At 41.4% G+C, this 18,340-nt stretch overlaps 1 protein-coding gene and 1 long non-coding RNA gene across 6 annotated transcripts in view; one reads left to right on the plus strand and one right to left on the minus strand.

The window, feature by feature from the left end:
• srpk2 (SRSF protein kinase 2) overlaps window positions 1–18,340 on the plus strand; it is a 114,906-nt gene that overhangs the window by 57,322 nt on the left and 39,244 nt on the right. The window lies entirely within an intron of this gene.
• On the minus strand, window positions 13,962–15,500 carry LOC144463596 (uncharacterized). The gene is made up of 3 exons (XR_013491666.1): window positions 15,314–15,500; window positions 14,706–14,835; window positions 13,962–14,597 (listed from the first exon to the last, which is right to left on the minus strand). It is a non-coding gene; the product is annotated as an uncharacterized LOC144463596 (long non-coding RNA).

An 18,340-nucleotide genomic window follows, 5' to 3' on the forward strand; every position in this document is an offset into this window, starting at 1 on the left:
TAGGCCAGCTGTTTGTTGAGTGTTTTTCAAGGGTGGATTTGCCGAGTTAATTTACACAGTGAGATAAACTGTTTGAAAGAGAGGAGTGATAGCCAGCTCTACCGCCCTCCAAAACACGTTAATGTTTTTCAAGCATTAAAAGCTTTTCTGATTTTGCTTTTTTGTGTTGCTGTTGACACACTGAGTAGACCACACTCATCATAGCGTTGCGGTTTTAATCTAATTAAATCATGTTTCTGTTTGCATTCCTGTGGCTGATGAAGCTGAAATAGACAAACGTGCTCGGATATGTCACACCAGAGAAGGTGCTATGATTTCTGAGACATCATCTGGGGAACACCTCTATCTCAGGAACACATCAAAACAATAAACTTTAATTTGTGTCTGTCTGTAAGCATTTTGCAGGGGGGTAAGGGGTAAAAAATAAAAGGACTTCAAGCCAGTAGAGACACCTGCACTTCTGCTTTAATGTGGTTGTGGACATACACATTGAACAATGTCAATCCACATTAACGCATGAAAACAAGCTCTCTATTTTCGCTCCTCCTCGGATTGGCATGTCTATATGACATCGTATTGTGGTTTCCAAGACACAGTTGTATCTCATTAACAGTGACAATCACTGTGATTGGCAGTGATTAATAGAAGTGATTTCGAGCCTGCTTCATAAAACTAATAACGCCATGTTACTTTTCAGGAGGATTATTGTTACCTAGCTCGCGAGGGGCCTTTGGTATCAGTGAAGCCCCTCAGGAGTGGTGAGCCGGCTGCAGCAGCAGTGCTAATAATTAACCGTCTCAGACCAGCAATTACATGATTCCTCTGTGCTGCTAGTCATGAATGTGGGTAGATTAAAATATATTTTCGGGAAAAAAAAGTGAAAATTTGTCTTGTGAAATTTCCATCTCAGCAAGGTATTTACAGGGTTTTACTGCTGCTGTTTGAGGAGAGTAGTCAATATAAGATGAAGTCTTTTATTAAGACACAGGACTTCATGTTGCTGTTGTTTTTAACCACAATCCAAGTAAAGCTGTCATATCGAAGCTTATAGAGGGATGCTTGATCATGATAATATCCTAAATTTGCAGGAAAAGGTCCATTTTATTATTAAGTCAATGATATTAGTCTGTATTTTTTCTTAATTTGGCATTGATTTTGAGTAAACAAACAAAAAACAAAAAGGACAGCTGAGTCTAAACGGTCCAGTTTTTGTTTTGAGTCTATGTGTGTTTCCATCCTCCTTTTTAAGCCCATTTTCAATGTGCGCATAAATTAAAGGCCAAAAGATTGAAGAAATCTTAAAGAATTGCAAATAAATTATGACATATTCAAGGGATGGGAATCACCAGATGCCCGACAGTACTATTATGATACTTAAGCCATGATACAATAGCGATTTTATATGTTTTGTGATATGCTGAGTATTGCAATGATATATGTATAACGATTTATTATCTTTTTCCCTCTGCAAATTATTTCCCCGAAGGAAAACTTTGTCAACATATATTTTTATCTAATAAGATAAAGTTTTCAGTCTGTTCATTGCACTTGAAACATATTTACTGCAGCAAAATGGATCTACAGTAGTGGTCTGAAAAAGAAACTGATTATACTATTCTAGTGGGCTACCAAAAATGTAATTTGTATTTGCAATATTAAAAAAACAGATACCTGGCATCCACGAATTGATACAATACTGCCGCCCAAAATGTTGCAGCACTATGCTGTATCACTTTTTTCCCCTGACCCTCGTACACTCATGATGTACCTTCATTTCATTGGCCACTGCAAGCTCTCTTTGTTGTCTCTGGATTGCTTTTAAAGAGCTTTCGCACACAGGGCTGTTACCAGAAGAGCTGGAATGTTAGTTGTACAACTCTCTTTCCACTGCTCAGTGTGCTGTCTGTTATTACAAATCCATAGTTTCCTTCGTTTGAGGTTTGACTAGCACTCTTTCAATTACGTCATCTTGTTGCACCCTCTTCTGCAGAGGCACCTGACTGGTAGATTGGCGACACCTGTTGCTTATCTAAATGAACCAACTCCCAATATTTGCTTAACAGCAGTGGGTGAAAAACCTCATAAATGTGACTTTGTCTTGCTGATTTTCTGAAAATTTTGGTTAAAATTTGTGCTGTATTTGGACAAAAACTTAACTACAAGTCAAGGCACAAAACCAGGGGTGGAAATTAGCAGCAGCCACCTGCCAAATGTTCGTAAAATCTGCAAGTGGCTGCAAGATTTGCTTCATTCACCAGCCAAAAAAACAACAGCAATCTATTTATTGGCTGGTAGATTTTGGAATCCGGCAGCCATAGTGGCAGGTGGATAAAAGAGTTAATTTCCAACCCTGTACAAAACACACAGGTAATATCAGTGATGGCTCCACTCCATTTGAGTGGCCCAGTAAGCCGTGCCAGTACAGGTTCATTAGTGTTATTAATCACGCCTGTGCTTTTCTGCAAGGATGTCAAAATGTCAGCCGTTTGATTCAAACTTATGACATAAAATCTGCTTATCAGCCTACTTTCAGAATTGATTGGTTGAACTAATGGTTAAAAGTCACCAGTTGTTGTTGCTATTCTCAGTTTAATTATATAGGATTCACAAAAAGTCTTGCAGCATGAGTCAGTTTTGGTACATAATGCCAGTGATTCAGTACACTGGGTTTATTGCGCAGCCTAACAGAAGTGTATGTAGACTTCTTGTACTGTGTCCTTGTTTCCTGTTGAGAAAATCCTTATCTGGTCCATGTAGAGCTCCACAGATGAACATACTTATATATGGCTGAATAAGAGCAGAAGGCTGATCGGCATATTTGTGTATCTACTGTATGTGTGCCTATTGTATGTTTGCATTTGCATTTCACATACATGGACATGGATTCTCGTAATGCTTGCTGAAACTGAGTGTGGGCGTATGTAACCTCCATAATGCCAGGCTTTGAGGCTGGCTGACGTCATTGGAATGTATAAATACAGAACGCACTGAATGAGTGCACTATATAGTGTAGAAAGGAGTGCAAAGGGTAAAATGCACCGCACAATGGAAGATACAGCAGATACCCGACGGCTGTGTGTGGAAGAAATGTTCGGTGTTTCTATGCTGAGTAGAGGAAACTATGAACCCCAGCTAATGGCTTTTTGTACGACAGAAAACACACATGATGCACACAAAAGCACATGAATGTGATTTTCTTGGCGCACATGTATGTTTTTGTGTGTGTGGGTATGTGGATGTTTGTGTTTGGGAGATAGAAATGTGCTTGTCCTAGTCAGTCTGCAGCCATGTCACTTGACTTCCACTGCCTCAAGGCGTTGTGTGTGTGTGTGTGTGTGTGTACACATGCGCATATATGCCACCCCACAAACCATGTAGAGCAGTGCTCCTGCTTTCCAATGCAAATTTTATTCCAAGTCAACTGGTTTTATCACAAGGATTTGCCATGCAGTCACAGATGGGTGTCTAAATGCTGCAGGTTTATTTTAGTGCACCGACATCTCTCTATATCCGTGCGTGCTATAGGGGATTGCATAGATTTAGCTCATTGACCTTTGTTGCCTGTCATCTTTAGGTGTGTTTGTGTCCCTGTGCATACGTGTATGCTTTGCATTTTATATCTACTGTGGAGCTCAGTCAATGCAGCGTAGCGTGTGGTCTTGTATCCATCGCCCGCCCGTAGGGAATATCAACAGCAGTCGATCCGGCCTCTATAGATTGGTGTGGCCTGCACCCTGCGGTGCAAAGCACAGTATTTATGTTTTTCTGTGTCTCTTAATTAGACGCTACACAGTATTTAGCTTAATCATGGAGAGCTGCACAAAACAACCCCCGTTATAATTGTTGCAACCAAATTATGGCTTACAGTTTAAATTTTAGCCATGCTTTTATCCAGAGCGACATATGGTAACAGCGAGGGGGAAGCAGGTCATTGTCTTGTGTAACAGCATCTCTGCAGGATGCTGCTGATGAAACACATATTTACAGGTGTTAAATGCATAGATTCATTCACTTGCATTGTGTTTTGTGTTTTTGCCGGAGCTAGCTGGAGCGCCTTGGTTATGAAGCAACTTCATTGATCCCTGTGAAGGAAATTCAATTGTTACAGCAGCTCAGGGAACGAGAGATGGATGCACACAGGCAATCCAAATCTCAACATGAAGAATAACCAGAGAATAGAAATTAGGAGAATAACTGCATGAAAAATAAATCAAGGTTTGTGCAACTGCAGCTGCCAGAGTGGTTTATAATGAATGAGTAAGCTGTGATTTTAGCTCATCTAATGATGATAATACTTTTCTATTGATCTGTGCTCAGAGGAACCAGTTAGATTATAGCATCTGTGCTGCCGTCTCCTTCATGCTAACACATAGAATCAGTGAGAAAATTGACCTCTAGCAAGTTAATCTTATTACACTGTTTAATTAATCTTTCTGTAAGACCTCTGTAGCCCTTTGCAGTATTCTCATTGGTGCATCTGGTGATAGAGGAGTCATCAGAGGACATTCAGAGGTCAGATCCACAACACATTCCAAACACATAGTACACAATATTCCAGTGCAACTCTGCTGCTTATTTTGTGGTGTACCTGCAAGCTTCTTGCCAAGCCTGATGAGCTGGATGGCTTTGGAAGCACTGGAGAGGTCAAACGGTCAGGAGGCCTCTGTAGGTGACAGTAAAACAGATGTTACTCACCAGAGACCAAAGAGGTTTCACAGAGTCAGTCAGTATGTTTACATGCACAGTTGTAGCTCGACTAGGCCATTTGACTGGACTGCTGTTCCAGTTACAAGCACGGGAGGGGAATCAATTTATAGCCTGAGGTATGTCCGACTCTGCCATGATAGGTTGCAATATGCCCCCTCTCAACTTGTTAGTATTGGACCTTTTTGCGATTCACCTTTTACGTCACAGACCAAACAATCGACAAAAAGTTAGCCACAGTTAGCTTGTGGCAAACTGGTACCATGGTGGACAACTTTACAGCTCTGTACATTTGGTTCATCCAAAAATACACGACTGTGGATGTAGAATTTTGCCACGCTGTTACCAGCTTCTTCTTTTGTTACACATTTAATGCTTTCCACTTCCGGGTCAAAGCCCAGGGTGGACACTGTGGAGCGTGCGCCAAGCGGCAAAGCCAATTTGGGTCCAGTTGACTGTATACATGCAGGACTAATTCCACTCCCAATCTCCCAAATTAGCTGGGTGTGAGTTCAACTTTGAGAAATTCAATTTAGTACGATTTAAGTCAGATAAACATGTTTACATGTACTTTAAAATCCGGTTTTAGTCGACTAACACAATAAATTGATTTTCTCTAATGTCATGTAAACGCACTGAGCACTGAGACCATGAATCAGTGTCAGATGTTAAGTTACAAAAATATTATTCAAAAGGATGTAAAGGTTGTGATTTTGATTCAGGTTTTCACAGTGAAAACACTCCTGGCTGTCATGAGTGGCTTTAAGCTCTCATAACAGTTGTCGCTTTTACAAAAGTATTGAGCCTTTTCTTTTTTTTTATATAATTGCATGAGTGACTGAAATGTTCAGGTTACCCCTTATGACCATTTTGTACTATGATGTACAGAGGTGTAGATTTCAGAGAGGATGCAGGAGACCCATCCCCCTCAATATTTAGAACATGTGCATTTGTCCCCTCCATAAAAACTTAAGCAGCAGATGACCTTTATTTTAACAAAACTTGCAGAAAATACTTAAACTGGTGCACACAAAACAGCACAAATCAGAAAAATTGATGTTCAGAGTTTTCTGGCAGAGGACCTCCAGTGTTTTTAGTGATGTACACTGAAGCTTTTGCTATCTGTATGAAGTCTAATAAAAAAAGTAATGTCACCTGAATTGACATTAGTTTGGGCAGAAGACTACAAGTTGGAAAATGAAGACGTTTTGTTGGAGGTGTGGAGTTAGCAAGATGTGAGCTTACCAGACCTCTCTAGTGCTGTAGTGGATCGAGGCTACATTAGCCACTACAAGCATAACACACCTGGATCTCAGACTGAACTGTCGGTGGTCTGGTTGCATTGTGGGTGATGTGGGAACCAACTTTTGACAAGGAAGAAGCATTATGTAGACTGGCAGGTATGGGACACTTGGCATAGCATCCAGGTGGCACCCATTTTTATGGTATTAGATATCACTGCAAGTTGATGGGTGTTTGGATGACAATTTTGACAACTCTGCATTTATTTCTTATTAAACAAACATTTGTTTCTAACAATTGTTTTGTGACCTTGCCTGAAGTTGAGCCTTCGCGATACCCTGATAAGTTAAGGTTCATTGCCGTTAGCCCCTTCAGCCTTACCCCGTCCCACTGAATGACCCAACACAGTGTTTGAATATTTCTTATCCAGACATCTATACATATTTAATTGAATCACCAGGTATTGTCAGGCCAAGTGTTGTAATTAACCTGTTAACATCCAACTGTTTGATCCAGGCTAAGATGTGGTTGGAGATAACATTTTGATACTGCTGTCCCGTATGACTGTACTGCAGCAGACTCCCACTTAAGCTAACTTTAGCCATCCAATAGTAGTAACTAGTGTCACCAGCATCATTTAACGCTTTCCCACACTGACAGTGAATATTCATGTGTCTTATGTGCCTTAAATCGTAGTGTAGGAGCTTTGGTTAACCTGCTACACAACAGCATTTGGCATTTTCTTTTCCACCAGAAGGGGGCGTGGTCTTGAGGATGACGCAATTGCGATCTGGTCTACGCATAGAATAAAAAAAGATGATATTTCTGGTTCTGCTGCATCGATATTGTTTTTTAACTCCAGAGTTGTTATTAGAGTGCACTGCTAAATCACTGGAGTGCTGTTTTACATGTCCTGGGGCTGATGTTGTTTGGGCCTTCCTTTCTTTGTTGATTCACTGCTAGCTGGTGAAAATCCCTCTGTAGCCAAAACAGAAGTTGAAAGATGATGGCAGCTGCCTTTTTTTCCACATTCATAGTGCATACTGTATGGGAATCTAGCAGCGCACCTTGCGATTATGTACCGAATTGATGGCCAGCGGTATGAAACAGCATCCTACTGAGCCATAATGTGCAGCTAGAGGTTATGTGGGGGCAGTGCAGTCAGTGACGCCAGGCTGCGTCCTGAAAATAGCGGTGAGATCTCAGCTCTCCACACAGACACATACTCCGGAGGAGAGGAGAGAATGAGTCAGCTGTCCTGCCGACTCGGGCCAACATGGAGAGACGGAGAGAATGAAAGATTAACGATGAATCAATCAGAGGTAGAGACTGTTGGAATGGTTAAGCAGAGCTGAAGGACACCCGCGGTCTGAAACCCACGCCTTAACATTGAGAGTGGAGGATGATGCTCTTGTTGCTAAGGAATACCTGTTACCTTGGTGATAACGAGACATGTTTAAGGATGAGTCATCAAGTTTGAACTCCAGAGCGGTCAACTGTTCTATACGGCTTTCTCGGTGGTCGGAGATGTGTTAGCAACGCTCTGTGGGTTTCTTTGTCATTAACAGCAGGGAACATCACTGATGTCAAGTCTCATGGGTCGTGCGGAGAAAATTATAAGTTCCAAGTAATAAAAGGGCAGGAGGGAATACAGAAAACTGCAATTAATATTTTTCTTGCCATGTCTGTAAGATCCAGGGACCAGAAAAAAGAATATTGCAAAGAAGATATGCAATGAGACAGTGGGTTCAGGATGCATTTTAGTCACTGTTAAGAATATAATAATGGGAATAATTCCATAGCTGCATATATTTCAGCCCGGCTATAGCAGGAACAACACAGTGTTCAAAGCAGAGGTTCAAGAAAAGGCACCTCATTCTCATTTTCGTGTCTTTTCACTGATGCTTTCCTCTTTTTTTTCATGCTCCGTAGATATGTGTCATTAAATGGGGCAAACACAGTGGGACCCAGATTTCTCACAAGCGAACAGGAATAAACGAGCAATTGTGGAATTCTTTTAACTGGTTCAGTTACCGATTTGTCGTGGATGGAGGAGTCGCCACACAAGCGGCAAAAACAAGCCGAAACACGGCAATGAAAATATGTAGCACTCAAAGGAAACTCACAAGCTTCCTCTTAAAACAGAGACTGATAATATTCTGTCTTTAGCAGCGTCATCATTTTAAAATAATCATATTCAGTGGAACATTTTGACACAGATACAAAATCGTACTTTTAAAACAACACTGGGAGTTTTCTTCATCTGCAGATCCCTGGACCTCAAACTTATTAATGCATTTAAAGACCCAGTTTCACAGTTATGGGATTTAACATGAGAACAGAATGAACTAGTTGTTTAACAAAAAAAATAAATATTAAAAGGCATCAGTGAGCCACATGATTGTACGTTTCTCCATTACAATGAACATGGGCACTGTGGTTTATTTTGAGTCCACCTACACCATCCTGCTCCCGTAAAGACGCACCACAGAACCAAATGATCACTCAAGATAGTCCTCAACAAAAACACTATTTACTCCAGAGAGAGTAATGTTGATGACAAGAAATACAAGCAAGGCCCAGCAAATTAAACTTTAAAGATGAAAACATACAGTATATTCATGATTAAGGTTTATGTGTTCAATAGGAACAAAATAGGTTTGGGGATGAGAGCCAGGGAAGCCAGGAAGTATTTAGAGGTGTACTCATTGTTGTTTTTGGTCCTTTTTTGGGATTTTTTGACAGTAACATGAACAGAAAAAACAATATTGCCATCTTTGTCCTTTAAACCTGGAAATACAGTCAGATTTAGGGGAAAGTTGGGTTGATGCTTATTTGCTGTCTGGACATTGTGCCATTATGTTCCACTCTGGAGCGACCGCTGAGTCAAGCGTGTAAAATCTGGCATACTGCTCTGGTCCAGTCCAGTCCGGCTCTTAATATCAAACAAGTTTGACTTGTACACCAGCCTAACCCTAATTGACCTATGGCTAAGCCACGCCCCCCTCCACTCACTCGGACAAACTATCAACATTCAATGACCGGCGCTATGGCAGGTGTCACAGTACACGGCATTTCCCAGGAGGCAATTGATTATTTTTAGGGACATAGTGATCAGATGTCGATGAAAAGCTTAAATTACAAGCCAAAATTACCGCAGCTCGTTGCCGTCGCCATCAAAGACAACAAGTTAAAGTGCCACTGAAGTTAAGGTTTTTGGCTCTAATGAACTCCCAGCAAACAAGGTGACATGATGAACAACGCAGCTAGGAGCTAACGTTAGGCTAACTTTAGCTAACGTTAGCTAGAGATGTTAAAGATAACTTTATATTTCTTTCCAGCAAAGTGACAATATGTTGCCTCAAACATAGGGTATATATTACAAAATAATATCTCTCGAGACAGAAATTCAGATAGGCCCCAATAAGGACACATACACACACTAGAGTGTGGCAATCTGAGCCTGACGGTACCCGACGGGTCGGTCCGGGTTTGGTCAAAAGTGTAGCTATAAATTGTATTCGGGCTCGGGTTGGATTCGGTCAGCTTTCAGTGAAAACGTAGTGTAAAAATAAATAAAATTCCTATTGTCTGTCCTGTTTATTGCTTGGGCACTGTTATTTACGTGACAACACCTGAACATAACACACACACACACACATTGGCTGTTTGTTTCTACCTCTCTCCTCGCTGGAAGTCTCGGACCTCCAGCCGCCCGCCTCCGCCTTGATTAAACGCTGAAAATAAAATAAAAGAGGGAGCCAGGTTTTTCCTATTTTATCTTATTTTGTTTTATTTCTCCGTCTCCTCTCGCTGGAAGCGTCGGACCTCGCGCCTCCCGTTTCCGTCTCAAACACGGAGGTCTCCCTCTCCGCAGCTGAGCACCCACGGCGCATGCCGTCCCTGTTAAATAGCCTGTAACCACTGTGTGACACAAACTCAGTGCTGTGGTCATTAAATAATGTCGGGCTCGGTTCGGGTTCGGACAGAAATATGCTGCCCGTGCCGCACTCTAACACACACACACACGGAAAACCGGACATTATCATCAGTTTATAAAAAACCCCTGGACGCCCCGGACGGGACGTGAAAAGTGGACATGTCCGGGCAAAAGAGGACGTTTGGTCAGCCTACTCAAACACAATGTTGACTTACCTTAAAACAGATGTAGACATCATTGTTAATCTTATTCACGTTGAGTTGATGTTGTGGTCTAACGTTACCACACAACTTTATCCAAAGGAGACACTTTTCTCGGTTGAGATGTGGTTTAAAGTGTAAAAAATACACCTTGTCGCCCAGCCTCCCAGGATACCTTGTGTCAGAGTTGTATGTACCCCATGCACACCGTTTGACCATTTTTAAACTTCAAATCTCCGAAAAAGCTCATAAAACTGAACAAAACTGACTTTCTGTAATGCATTTCAATGAACGTCCAGGCAGAGAATGTCCGAGTGTGTGGGAATGGCTATACGCACTGTGCGTTTGAGGGCGGGACTCATAGGTCAATTTAGGCTACAGTGGTCAGGAATTGACGGATGATTATAGCCTGACCAACACTGGTCGGTTTTTAGGTTAATTAAGATATTGATAGTTGGGAGTTTAAAGAAAAACAACATTACCATTTGTCAGCCAATAGTCATTTTTCATAAACACGTTGCATAAACCAACAATCTTGATACGGATACTTTAGATTTCCTTTTTTATGTGACCAGGATGTATGTAGATGTAAACAGAGAACTAAAAAGCCCAACTTAAAAGGCCATAATTTAAAAAAGTGTTTTACGCTTGTAGGAGGTGGAAAGTTGGTGTATTAAAAAATTGGAAACTAAGTGCAATGGAAACTGATTCAGTGAATAAATGATGACGTACAGTCATTGAATAGGTCACTTCAAGCCATCTTTGTCTTCCCTGGATGGCTTTTAATGCGCTTATGTCTGCTCACCGGGCTGTTACCTGAACTCTTTAAAGAGCACAGAGTGTAATATTAGTTGTTCGAAACACTATTTCCTTGTCAAGTGTGCTCTCCAATATTTTGCATCCATTGTTTTCGTTGTTTGAGATTTTACCAGCTCTTATTATTTCATCATGTCATTGTTATTTGCACATCCAATTGTCTTGATGCAGGTGCGTTGGAAAATATCACTTGAGTCTTTGAACAGAAAATCCAGCACACTGCTCTTGCTTAGCTTCACAATTTATTAGTAACACTAACTTTTCTGTCCTCCTGAACACTCAGGTCAGACACTCTTGATAAAGGTCCACAAGGACCGAAACGTTGGCATCGTGTCATTGCTGCCTCTTATTCTGCAGTGGCATGTGGCAGGAGAATTAGCACTACCTACTGTTTGTTTTGATGAACCAACTCCTAATATTACGGTAACAGTAGTGGATGGAAAAGTGCTGTTGCCAGTTTTCTGAAAATTTGGCTAAAATTTGTGCTATATTTGGATGGAGACCTGACTACTGTCATGATGACAGTGGATTCTTGTAATTGTGGACACAGAATCTATATTTATATCAAAATGAATGCTTGTTTTGAGGGTAAATCTAGAAGTTGTTTTGCCTCTACACTATTGGTATTTTCAGTGCTGCCCTGTCAAGTCAGCAATTCACAACGCTGTTGGTACACAGTGTGGTATGATAAGGGATTTACTAGTAGGAAAAATTGCTTAAGAGTCCAGTCTTCAGTGGTGTCTCAGTTCCCATCTCCTCCGTTTGTCAAATGAAATCATTTTTACATCTCTTAACGTTTTCAATATTCTCCACATCCCTCAGCACAACATAATATTTCCACTGCAGTCATGCTGACAGAACTGGTTTTCAGGTGTGAGTGATGGAGCTTGGACACGACCCTCCGCCGATTAGCAACAAGACAAACCTTTCAAGTGTGCTCAGTGCAACACAAAACTTAAACTAATCAGATCATACAATAGATAAGCTGTTCTACATGTGAGTGGTCTTCTCTAGTGGTTCTTTTGTGTGCTGATTTTCAGATAGAGCACAGTGGATCCAGAAAACGTGCCGGGCTGTTGAAAATGTAACGCAGGGGCTCCAGATGCCATTGTGGGGTGTGAGAGCGGAAAGAGTTACACTTAAATTGGGCAGTGTGTGCGTTCAGATCCGTCCAAGCACTCGCACTTGGGTTAGGGTGTAAGAAGCAGCCTGGGCATGTCCACACACATAACAAGATGTTGAAGGATGTACAACACTTTCTGAAGTCCTTTACTTCAACACTACAACCTTATAGGCTGAGAGGCTCCTGTCTCAACCTGTGCTCTACAGTCACATCTACTGCAACAGCATGAACAGTTTTGAAATAGTGTCCCACCAGTGTGGTTTGTGCATGAAAAAAATAACTGAAATGTCCATTAAAATATTTTTTTAACGTCCCATTTTAAATGTGCATTACTGCAGGAGTGGACGATGACTTTATGAGCTCAGCAACACAAACACAAAGACTTTTATATGAACATAAAAATACTTATACTGTACACGCAGGACATTCCTGACGCTTCATATTTTCTTCTCCCACACTGCCCTGAGGCAAGGTGGTTACACACACACAGGCACAAACACACACTTGTCAAACTGAACCACTACAGTGTTTATGCCACCCTGATTATCAGCTCAGCTCCTCCATTATACTGATGATTTCAAAGTTATTTAAAAACTAGAATTAGATAGATTGTAAAAAAGTACTTACCTGATATCGGACAGGTTCGTCAGCTCATTACTCACAACGGCTCCACAAAGTATTACCCTGACTCTAACATCATTTTAAGTCCCTAATGATGCCTAACTGTGCCAACATACCTGTGTCGCCGGGCTTTTAAGAGTGGAGTGGAGCAAAGTAAAAACAAACTAGGTCATTCTTGTCGATAGTGCTCATCATTGTTGTTGTTAGTCCTGATTAGTTGTGGTGCGCCACCTTGACAACAGCGTTAGTCCTGCCCGTGATGCTGATTTGTATTTGGTTGTTGTTATTTACCTGAGAAACCGCTGTTTCATGTCAGACGAATCAGTCCACTCAAAGTCAGTGGTGTGGGTGGATCCAAAGGCCTGGACCTTAAACAGTGCAAACATGTCACGGTTTTACCATTAGCAAGATTAGCTTTCAGACGCTGTATAGGTCATGTTTTATCTTTTGTTCTGATTGAGGCCACTCTGATCCACCTGTGCCTCAACACTATTAGTTGATTAGATTTTATGTTCAAGCCAAATATTTGCCTTGTCCCACATGGGATTTCAAGACGCCATTAAGCATTCATTCATTTTTCAGGGTGGCATGATGGTGTAGTGGCTAGCATTGACGCCTCACAGCAAGGGGGGCCCTTCTGTGCAGAGTTTGCATGTTCTCCCTGTGTCAGCATGGGTTTCCTCCAGGTACTCCAGCTTCCTCCCACAGTCCAAAGACATGCAGGTTAATTGGTGACTCTAAATTGTCCGTAGGTGTGAATGTGAGTGTGAATGGTTGTCTGTCTCTATGTGTCAGCTCTGTGATAGTCTGGTGACCTGTCCAGGGTGAACCCCGCCTCTCACTCAATGTCAGCTGGGATAGGCTCCAGCCCCCCATGACCCCCAACAGGATGAACGGTTATGGAAAATGAATGAATGAATGAATGAATGAATGAATGAATGGATATCTACCAGCAACACATATCCAAAAGCAAAAATACAACATAATATCTACTTGTTTATACTTTAAAACACCATATTTATGTTGAAATAAATTGTTGTAAGCTTGAAGTTTATCTTGATGGAGGAATTTCTTCCTCATTATTTTCTGCAAGTAATTGGCAAATTTCTATGTTTCACATGTGAACAACCAACTAAACTTTTGTGCATCAAATACATTTGTTATTTATCTTACTAACCAAAGTGTTGCTGACTGCCTAAGTGCAGAAGTGTAATTATATGCTTAACACATCAAAACTGCACCAAAATCAGTGTAGCCTAATAATAATAATAATAATAATAATGACTTTATTAAGGACACAGAGAAAGGTCTACAGCGTAGCACATAAAAACAGTCATCTATGTACAAAAATATGATATAATAAATTCAATATGTATGTACAAAAAACAAGCAATACCCAACACTACATTATGCAAGTTCATATAAAAAGATAAAATGCAATAAACTGTATCCACAAACACGCTTGAGAGCCAGTGGCCCGATTTCGAATTCGTATAAAAGTATTCATCTGTAAAAGAAACTAAAATGATGGGGGCTAAAAATACAGTAGCTGCTGTGCATAGTGAGGTAGAAGTACACCCTTTAGTTTAGGAGCAAATTGATGCTCCTAGTGTGCAAATTAGTGCAAGTAAGTGGATTAAATTGATTATTACACCTTTAACCAGAGGAGGGAGCATGGCTAGCATTAAGCCCTGCATACTGTTGAAGCTCAGTGGCACATTTTTGCAACACTAGTTTAAAATACAACAGCTGTACAGATTTTGTACCGAAAGAAATCTTCAGTATCACTTGTTCTTGTAGAGAATATATTAACCAAGGACACAGTGTGACAGAAGCAGTCGTGAGGCTCCCTGTACAGTCCAGCTGTGCAGTTCTGTTCAAGCGAGATGTCTGTAGACTTTGGCAGCCATTAGCGGTCTCTGGAGGGGGGCAGATTGGCATGGCACAGAGCCTGAGTGAAAGAATGAATTAATACAGTATCAGGAATACAGTCTGTATCAGTGAGTTACTCTCTGGATCCCCGCGATGATTTGCATCTTTAACAAATGTATCATCTCACCTTTACACGAAGAATGCAATGCTGTGTGCTTGAAGTTAATGACCTGAGTTCACTGTTTTGTTTCGGTGTTCAAAGATAACCTCCTGTTTGTTTTCCACTTGCTCAGCAGTAATGCTTTCTCCACCTCCACCTGTTTTTCAGTGTAATTTAAGGTGGCATGATGCACAGTATGTCTCAGGGTGGATCGATGATACAAAACATACACCCACATACGAGTCAAGTCTTGCTTTGTTTGGTATGTTTCCCTCCCTGATTGTGTCCAAGCTGTTATTTATTTTCTGCCCGTCTCTCTCTCCTCTTCTCTTTCTCTGAATTTCTCCGTGTGTGTCTCTGTTTTGATCCGACTGGTCTCTCTGCTTGTCCTCTTTCTGCCTTTCCGCCTCTCTATTTTTCTGTCTCTGCTTGTGTTTGTCTGCCTGTTTCTCTCTCTCTGTTACCTGTCTCTTTCTTTTTCTGCAAGTCTCTTACCTGTCTCTCTACATCATTCTGTCTCTGTTTCTGCATGCATATTCTTCTGTCTGCCTCTTTCTGTTTATGTCTCTTGGGTTTCTGGTTTCGTCTGATTATGCTTCTATATCTGACTTCCTATTTCTTTTTTTTCTGCCCACCTTTCTGACACGGTTTCCTGGTTTCCTCTTCATCTCTTTCGTTCTGTTTTCTGTCTCCTCACCCACTCGAGTCGTCTTTATTCTGCCACCGTCCTTCCTCTGCCTGTCTGTCTTTTAGGCTGTGGCGTCTTTGCTATCTTAATGTTTTTGCTGCTCGGCTTGGGTCCAGGAAGTTATGGGAGGCTAAGTGTTCGTACAGCCAATGGCAAGATGAGCCTTATAAAAGCGCTGAGCTTATAGATGTGATGTATGACACCCTACGTGACTGCTTTAGTAAAGAAGCAGCAGCAACCCACTGCAAGGACACAGCGCTCTGCTGCATGTGTGTGTGTGTGTGAGTGTGTGTCAGTTGTAAAACAGCAATGAAATCTCAATGCCAAGTTATCTGCCGTCCTTCACTGCTGCATTGGAAGAACCATCGCCGTTGTGTGTATGTGTATTTGTGTGTATGTGTTTTGGCCTTCCCACCAACATTAACGCTGTGTGCCGTGGATCCCCCCCCCCCCCCCCCCTTTCCTCCTCCCTCTGCAGTTGCCATGGCAACGCACCAAGAGGCACCATCATGTGTCTGAGCCTGTGACCGCAATTTTATAACAGCTCACAAGCTCTGGCTTTGTGTGTTTATATTTTCTTCTCCGTCTTTATTTAGTGTTTGATCATGTTGTCTGCACTGTGAGGTGATGCTGAATAGGAAGTGTTTGTCGAGCTCTTTCAGGCTCACGTTGTCTAATTGAAGTCGTACAGAGGCGTCATTGAAAAGACCAGCTGTCTTAAGGTGAAGATTGAGTCATGGTGATAAGGAAATGTCAGACTGATTAAAGATGTCAGCCTTTTTGCTAGCACTGTTTGATATGAGAACTGCTGTTAATTCTCATCTCCATGTTGTTTTACAGTAGTTCATATATGACAGGATTGTTGACATCTGACAAAAACAAAATGACGTGCACTGTACAGTCACAGTTAATGTGAACACGTGGCATTAGTACTGTACATGCACACTCTTGGTACTGCACGTGCAGTGTACAGTGGTAGAGTTTAGTGCTCAGTAATCCAAAGCAAGGGTTCCTGACTTATTTTGCCCACAATCCCTTGAAATGAGTGTCTTCAGCTTGCACGTGTTGAGGAGAAGGTCAAGCAAAGGGCGATTTTCCCTGCTTTATATGATTGATTTTCAGTGGCTGTAAGAGTTAAGCATATGCAGAAGTTTGCAAGAACATAAGCAAAGGTTAGAAGAAGGTTTGAAAACTGATGTAATTTTGCATAAATGTTTTCACTGACCCCTCAGATGGAGCTTGCACAACCCAATCTCCAGATTGTGTTTCTGCAAACTATGGATATGTTACATTCATACATTATTTTGAGTCGTTAAAACTTAACATTTCTTAACAACACAGTGGTTAATGTGTGGTTATGTTTATACACAAAATTGACCTAGTTATGATTAAGAAAAGATCTTGTTTTGGCTTAAAACACCCACATTCGGTGGCTGAAACACTGCTGGGAAAGTGCGCAATGTGTCGGTGCAACACACCCACGTTTGGTGCCAAAAACGCTGCTTGGAATTGCCATGATGTGTCAGTGAAAAACACCCAGGTATGGGGTGTAAAGCAGCACTGGGAAATGCCAGGAATTTTCCCCAAAAAAATAATCAACAACACTGTGGTTAATGTGTGGTTATGTTTAGGCACAAAAACAACTTGGATATGGTTTGGAAAATACCATGTTTTGGCTTAAAACACCCACATTTGGTGGCTCAAAGGCCACTGGGAAACTTCCCAATGGGTTGGTGTAACACACCCACGTTTGGTGCCAAAATTGCCACATGGAAACATTGATAAGTGTCAGTGTATGGGGGCACTGGGAAACACCACAAAGTGTCCCCAAAAAACATAAATGGTATTGTTTGTTGGTCTCAGGCAGTGCTTTGCAGCTTCACAACCATCTTGTCTAGGTGTCACACCACCCACCATCCCCTCCTCCTCATCCCGATGACAAAATCAGCTCATATACTACATCACTTTAGAAACATTGACACGTATCAGTGGTTTGCAGAAACATAATGCAGATATTTTCTTCTGGCAAATGGACTGGCTTGTGACCTCCTGGAGGGTTCTGACCCTCATACTGGGAGCCACTGCACTAAAGGATCAGAAATAGTAATGAACAGTGGACTGATTAGACCGTAATAGATTACATGCATGAAATCTGACTATCAGGTAGTCTTAGCAGAACATATCTGAAAAGAACTATTCTTCACAGTGTCCTGACAGCACAGAGGCAGGTTGGTGTAGAGGTTTGCTCGGAACGGCCCAAAACGAAAACGTTACAGGCACGTTCCCAAACCCTCCACAAATAGCCATGTGTGCCGTGGCAGCGTCCTAAAGCAAAACGCTGAACCCCCTGCCTGATCAATCATTGTACGTCGCCCTGGATAAACGCTCAGAAAGTAGCCAGGCCTGGAGAACAAGACAGCCTGTGCTCTGCAGCCTATTTTATGTTTTCTCTCTCTTGGGCTCAGTTCCATTTTAGACGAGCAAAAGGAAGTGGAACAAGGCTGTTAACTGAGAGGACTGACCATGGAGATGAACCCTGAATGGCAAACTTTGTCTTATCAAGTCTCATCTATCTGATATTTTACTCTATTATCATTACATAAATGTAGTACAATGTACCTGATACTTTTTTCTAGGATTGACAAGAAGTTTTTTTTGCTGTTTGATTTTGGATTGTATCCATTTTTTCCAGTGATTCATGTCTGAGGTGTTGGGTGGGTGTTGATCAGCTTGACCTGACTTTCTGTGAGCTACAAACAAATCAGTTATTTGGTTATTTTGGACTGGGCGCTAATTCAGTATTATGGTCACTCCAGTTAATTGTGTTATAAGAGTGTGTGATAAGAGTGTGCAAAGCAGTAATCAGAGCAAAGGGTGGCTATTTTGAAGAAACTAGAATATAAAACATGTTTTCAGTTATTTCACCCTTTTTTGTTAAGTACATAACTCCACGTGTTCATTCATAGTTTTGATG

The sequence above is a fragment of the Epinephelus lanceolatus genome, chromosome 5 (genome assembly GCF_041903045.1).
Source record: "Epinephelus lanceolatus isolate andai-2023 chromosome 5, ASM4190304v1, whole genome shotgun sequence".
Taxonomy (NCBI): Eukaryota; Metazoa; Chordata; class Actinopteri; order Perciformes; family Serranidae; genus Epinephelus; species Epinephelus lanceolatus.